The sequence below is a fragment of the Ochotona princeps genome, chromosome 8 (genome assembly GCF_030435755.1).
Source record: "Ochotona princeps isolate mOchPri1 chromosome 8, mOchPri1.hap1, whole genome shotgun sequence".
Taxonomy (NCBI): domain Eukaryota; kingdom Metazoa; phylum Chordata; class Mammalia; order Lagomorpha; family Ochotonidae; genus Ochotona; species Ochotona princeps.
In genome coordinates this window covers 68,704,414-68,711,752 of record NC_080839.1, presented here as the reverse complement: position 1 = coordinate 68,711,752, position 7,339 = coordinate 68,704,414, and positions in this window count along the sequence as shown.

Below are 7,339 nucleotides of genomic sequence, written 5' to 3'. Positions count from 1 at the left end.
GGCTTCCACACTGGAAAGGGGAGGAGGGTTCCAGTCTGAAGATGGGTCTTGCTCTAAGACTTGGTGTCCTGTGTGTGGCTGAAGGAGCTTTTCACAGAGCGTGGGTTCCTGCTGCATACACCACCACTGCCAAGGAAGGTGGCCTTCACCCATGCTGTGTGCCTCAGCAGCTATCAAGGAGCCAGCTGCACTGTTGCGGGGAGAGCCCCTGGCCCAGCATGTCTGGTGGACAGACCAGGGCTGGACCAGGCACATATGTGGGCTAGGGTGATGCTGCTCAGTTGTCTCAGGCAGGTGGCTGGGCCTCTGTTGGACAGAGGCCTGTACCAAGTCAGCCAGGCTACATCATTCAAGCCCCTTTCCCGAGGCATGCACATGTGGGTGGGAAAGCAAGAGGATCCACAGACAGCTTAAATGTTTTCATGAGAACTTTGTTATGTGCAGTGATTTGGGAAATCTGCATGCACCCAGAGTTGGGTAAAGGGTGCCTGGTGGGGCTTACCTACCTCTCACTGGCTGTGTCTAAGGATGTCTAAGGAAGCCAAGGAAAAGGAGGGTCCTGGCCTTGCTCCTCAGCCAGGGCTAGTGACTTCATCTGTCGACCTCCCACTGGACTCCATTTGTTTCAACATCTTCTAGGAAGGCAGCTCTCCAAACTTCACAGGCAGTTTCTACTCTAGGGCCCCTCTCTGATGAAACAAAGAAAATGAAGATCAGGAAGAGGAGCTGACTTTCCAGGATTCCTTAGGGTACTGGGTGTAGAACTGAGACCAGGCATAAAATTCCTTCATTATTCCTGATTCCTGTTGATTTTCTGGAGGCTGGATGTGTATTTTTCCTGAACCCCGCCCCCGACATGGTAAATTTGGTGATGTGATGACTTTTCCATGGCCCATGAAGTTACCGCCCAGGTTTGGGAAGCCTCAATGGGATGTAAAGGTGGAAAGTGGCTTCACCGAACATACTGAGAGCCATGGCTGTTGATATAAGCCTTCTGGAGAGAATAGTGTTACAGGAGACTGTGAGGCCATAGGCTCTCAGCTTCAGGGCTGTGTTTTATCCTGAAAAGTTCCCAGGAAACCTTCACATTCTCACCAGCCCTGTGATGCCTGTCTTCTTGGCTGGAGATCTGGGGTTTTCTTTGCGTGATGTGAACATCAACATGGTGACAGCCTTAAGAGGAAAGATGTACAAGACCAAAACAATAAACCATAGTTAAAACCAAAATAACCCAAGACAGTTGCCCCTGGCTCTCATCAGGGAATGCTAAGATGAGGTTTGTGATGATCACAGAGGGTGATGATGCCCTCAGGACCAGGAAGTGAGGAGCCCGGTCCTGGGCACTGAGATCAAAGCGTGATGTTCTTGATTGCCATTCTTCCAATGGCTTTACTTTGATGTCTTGCCGACTCCTGATGTTTCCTAGTGTGCTGGATTTTCCCACGTGTGTGTTAAAAACAGAAGGTGATCGAGAACACTGTGACTATTATCTGGGTGAATTCAGGTGCTTTATTTCTTCCATACTGTTCCTGTTCCTGGTTCAGGAAGTGAAGAAAGCAAGGGTGCAGCTCTCCCAGCTGGATGCACAGAGGGACTTCCTTCTACAGCCTGGCCTGAAGTTTTCTGGTGCCCAGCAGGGTCAGGAGGACCCCTGAAATGTTAGGTAGCGTGATGAGGCCACATTAGAAAGTACTGGTTCTATAGAGGACATGGAGGTCTGAAAATAGCTGTACCATACTAATGTTTCATTTCTGTGAGTCATATACAGCCACCCTGATATCCATGGCTGGAGCAAAGCTCTACAAAATGGTAACTTGGGCGGAGCATTCGGGGCGTATTTTGTGCTTTGATTTTCAAAGCTGGTTTAGAGCTGATAGTGGACCTTAACTCTGAGCCAGTCTCCTTGATTTAGGGGCAGACGGTGTTCCCATGTTACTTCCTCATTCCAGAGCTGCTTGTGGGTCCACCAACAGAAAGGAAGTAAATAGTGAGCATATCAGTGGATTCTATGGAGGCATATGTGATCCAGAACACTGTTTCCCCTCCTTGCTCCCTCATGTCCAAGTAATGGAGAGGCATAGATATGGCAGTGGGAAGGCAGATAGATGGCGCTCCTGGCACTCGAGAAAGGATCAGACACAGAGACCTGCCTTTGTTGAGCTGATTCTCCTAGGGGCCACCAAAATTAATGCACCTACAGAGTCCTCTCTTGTCTGCCTGGCAGTGTGCCAGGTGCACAGATGGTGTAATACAATCCCCACACGCAGGCAAGGGCACAAGGCTGTTCTCATGCTGCAGGTGGTAGATGGTCCTAAGAGAGCAGGTTGGTCCAAAGGTGGCCACCCTAGTGAATGTTACCCAGAACACAGAAATTTGGCTTGACAGGTCTCTGTGGAGCTCTGTTGACCTTGGAAAACAGGCCCTGTTTGTTCCTTTCATACGTGTCACTGCTGGAATTCCCAAAGGCCTTTTTATATGGAGCTAGAGATAGCCCTTATATGGCTGCATGTTGTCTCAGGAACACTACCATCACTGTGTGTCGCATGGCACCAGGTTGGAAGCCATAGGCCAAAACAGAAATGCCCGGATCCTTGCACCAGGGCCATTGCCAAACTGGGTTTACCCAGCACTGCAGGAACCAAGCTTCTTCATCTGCTTTCTGACAAGAGGCAGAACATGTGTGCTTCCCAGAAGCTCAGTAGGCAGTTGTAACTCCTCACCTGGGATTGAATGTTTTCTCCACTACCTGATAATCATCTCTGCTAAGCAGAATACCAGCATGTGCCAGCCCTGAGCAGGGCACTCCAGGCTGGGATGGTGTGAAATTGCCCTTGTATCTTTCTCTCAAGGACCAGACATCTGACCATTGACACTGAACTCCTCTCTGCTTCCAGGTTTCAGATAGCACAGCACTTAATTTCATAGGAGCATCGACGAGAGAGCCAGGAGCAAAAAAAAAAAAAAAAAGGATTTCAGGAGTAGAGGCTGACATTGAGTCTGGAATAAAATGTTTCTGGCATTGAGGGACCATGAGATGAAGATGAGCTGGGAATAGGTATATGTGTAGGTGATCTACTTATTTGTATGTGCATTGCATATACACATGCAGATGTGTACAACCGTGTATACATGTGTGTGCATATGTGCACACAAATGTGCATGAGTCTGTATCTGAAATAAGGTATTTCCAGATTCCTATGCTTCAGGTCTTTCTACACAGGGCAGGTGTAATGTCATGCCTGTGCATATGATTAGATTTCCATTGCCCAGGGTGATACTGAAGATGCTTGAAGCTAGCCTGTCACAGGCAGTGGCCAATCAGAATAGACTTTTTCTATAATTTAGCACTGGTTGGAGTCATGGGAGGCCCAGAAAGTTTTCTAGGAGAAGCCAAAAATAACTGGGATGTGAGGGCATATGAGATGCAGGACAGTAGCTGTGTACCGAATCAAGTGTTTTAATACTTTATGTGGTCTTCGTTGTAGTAATTGGAAGAACATCAGTTCTGTTGTCACCAAAGATAAACTTAGTTGAGTAATTAGGTAAATATGTTCTAGTTAAGATGAGTTTGGTTTTCAACAAAAAAGAGTAACAGGATTAGATTTACTTGTGAGAGTGCTCTGCTGGCTCTAGACACTTACTGAATCCCCCTGTAAAAGTGGCTTGGCCATACCTACCCTACGCAAGGCAGGTGTCACATGAAGCAAGAGGGCTGGCATTGTAGTACAACTAGTTAAGCTGTTACTTGAGAAGCCCATACTGGAGGGTTAAGTACCAGATCCTCTGCTCTAGAACCAGCTTCCTGCTAATACACCTGGGAGGCAGCAGGTGTTGACCCAAGTCCTTGGGTTCCTGTCACCCATGTGGTAGACTTGATGAAGTTTCTGGCTCCTGATTTTGGCCTGGAATAGCCCTGGCTATTGCAGGAATTTGGGAGAAAATCAATACATGAATGATTTCTCTCTCGCTCTCCCTGTCACCCTGCCCTTCTAATAAAAAAAATCTTTTTAAAAAGATGAAGTGAGATAACAGCCATGCATTGTGCCTTGGTATGGAAGTTGTTATGATGACATTTTTGTTATGCAAATGGTATGGTTTTGAACCTTACAAAGAACTGGGGCTTAAACCTATAATTGACTAGTTTTATGTCATAACTGTAAGGCTGCTTAACCTTGCTGAGCCACAATTTCTCCTCTGTAGACTAAAGACCCTGCTGTATTCTGTGAGTTTTTTTGTAACATCATTAACATGGCCTTGCTCTAAGGGAGTGATCTATAGATAAGTCTTGTTATTAATATTCTTGATAAGGATGGTGATGTTGGGATAACCATGGGACACCCTCCTTCCACCCCCGACCCAGTAACCTTCCAGGATGATTTGTATCCTTTGGAGACCACTTGGTTCAACGGATGCAGTGCACAGATGGCTCTGGAGAGTGGTGCTTGGGGACTGACCTCAGACCCCCTGGGGCTGTGACTAGAGGGGCCCAGTGAGGCATGGGAAGCCTCCAGCTAGGCATGGTCTTCTTGGCTTCTGGAGGCCTGGGCACCACAGATGACATCAGGCCTTGGTGAGATCTCAGTGTCTGCTCCAGCTCTCCTTGCCTCTGATGAGTTTGAGCATTATTGCTTACCACTGATACCCTGCTCTTATCACATGTGTGCTGCGGCTGATGCCCTCCAGTGAGCTTGGGCGCTGGAGACTTTGGGGAGAAAAAAGTGTTATTGAGTGCAAGTAGTGGCTTAGGCGACCATGTAGATTGATTTTCTATGCTGGACCCAGCACCTGAGGAGTTCCCCTTCCACATCATGAAGCCAGTGTGGAAGCTGCCTTTAAATTAGTGACTGAGGCAGAAACAGAATATCCAAGTTCCAGACAGGACAGACCCCCATTGCTACCTCTGGGAATGGGCAGCAGGTACAGGTTGGTAACCTGTGAGGTGCTTGATTAATACACAGCAGCAGAAGGATTCTGAGGCTGGACAATCGGAGAATTAAAAAAAAAATAAGCAGCACTCCCCTTGAGCATATATGCATAGAAAATTTTTAATGGGGATCTGTTGAAGCAGGTGCAGCTTGTTCGTACTGTATACGTGCAGAAATGGCACTGTAGAACATCCCAGCCAGGAACCTGCACAGGCTTCCCCGCCCCCCCCCTCCCCCCACACCCAGTAGAGCTGGTGTGAGAACTTAAGCTGCAGGGGCCTGGTATCTACTCTGCTGAGTTGTTGCTTGGAGGATGGGGTGAGGAACCAAGCCTCTTCTTTCTCTTTGGTGAGATTTGGGCTGAGTGCTGGCAAACTGTGGGCCCAGACATTTTCTCAGGCAGAGTGATTCAGGACTTTAGAAGGGACCAGTGGGCTCTGCAGCTCAGCTCATGCCGCATTCCTTGGGGCCACATGCAGTTACCAGAGAGCCACCAGGGACTGCCAGAGGTTGGGGTGAGGAACCAAGCCTCTTCTTTCTCTTTGGTGAGATTTGGGCTGAGTGCTGGCAAACTGTGGGCCCAGACATTTTCTCAGGCAGAGTGATTCAGGACTTTAGAAGGGACCAGTGGGCTCTGCAGCTCAGCTCATGCCGCATTCCTTGGGGCCACATGCAGTTACCAGAGAGCCACCAGGGACTGCCAGAGGTGTCGTTAATCATGTGTAGCAAGGGAAGGACCTTGAGGAGATTGGCCCCACCTTCCTTCTTTTCTCTTCCACTTTGTGATTTCTCATCAAGACAAAAGGGGATCCTGGAATGGAGCACAGCCTTCCCTGGAAGGGTGGGCACCTGGCACCTTTAAAGGTTTGTGATTGGGGCCAACCCAGTCCCAGAGTTCATGGACAGGGCTCTGGGCCCCAGTTGTGGCCATGGTATGGGTGAGACCTTTGAATCCCCACAAGCTAGGCTAGTGTAGGACCTTGTGGTAATGGAGAAGGCTGAAAACCCAGGGAAGATGATGGCAGTGTGTTGGATGGGGTGGGGGAAGTTTCTTAGAGGAGGGTGATCTTAGGAGCTTCAGCAGGTGAGGAGGTAGCATGTCACTGGGGACAGGGTAGAAGCTGCTGGCAAAGCTCCCAGGGTCACTTGTGTGAGCCCATTCCTCATGTGTCAAGAGGGCTGGTGGCCACCTGCTGGTGCCACCTTCAGAGCCCTTACATGGAGGTTTGCTTCACCCACTTCCTCTGTGTGCCCCAGGGGAATGTCCCATGGCACATGATAAGACATTTGAAATGGATATATTAAGGAATGGAAAGAATTGAGGATGAATCACCAGACATCTCCTCATACTGACTGCAGAGGCCTGCCTGGAGCCAGAGGCTGGCCAGACTTGCAGAGGTCAAGGGTGGCCTTTTCCCAGGCAGTGTACTTGTCTTGATTGCTGTTCTTGGACACGAGGTGTTGCAGTGTACTCCCACTGCTATGAACTTAATGCAGCCTATGGGTCTGATCTAGTGACCTGGGAGAGCCCCCAAAACCTTTTCTTGTGCTAGGTAGGACTTGAGGAATTACAAGATGAGCCAGGGAGAGGGTTCAGCCCTGACTGGCACCCCTCACTCTTTAGTCTATGGGGAGAAGCGCCCTGGGCCACTTTGATATAAACTGAGCAAAACCATGGGATTTCCCAGGAGGCAGGCCATGAACAAATGAAAGCCTCCACCTCTTGTCCAGAGGAGGAGCACAGGAATTTCAAGGTCACCTCTTTCCCTTTCTTCTCCAGAGCCTCTGAGTCTTTGGATGAAGTTTAAAGTTGGTTTTCCTGTGTCAGGGAGACTGGACAAGCCATGGATGGCTCCTATGCTCTTGGGCAGTGTACTTCTACCTCTTGCCATGAGGAGTCCTGAAAGAAGCCCACTGGCCCAGCCCCAGCCAGGATGGTAGCAGCAGGGAGGGGCTGGTGGCAGAATGCTCAGGGGTGCCCAGGGCTGGGAACCTAACCTCTCCTGGGGCTATCTTACAGTCTCACCTCCTACTTTGGGTTTTGTACAGAACCGCTTGCATTGTACTGCAAATATGCTGTTTTTTTCATCTTTTTGACCTAAGATCATGTTGATGCCAATTTCCCTGAAAATAATTCATTACCTGTAGGCCACTGGTGAGAAATCCCAGCAGGAGCCTCCGTCAGCCCTCCCTCTGTAATTCCACGACCTCCCCTTGCTCACACTCCCTTTGGGGACCCTTGGCCTCTGTGTTTATACACTAATGTTTTTTCTCACACATTCATTGTGTGGCTTTCCTTAATTTGGTGTCCCGCCGGGCACCAGCAGGAGGCCACTCAAACATTATGTCAGTGATCTCAAAATTGAACCCCAGGGCTTTCTTCTGCCAGCGGCTGGAGCAGATGTGTGGCACAC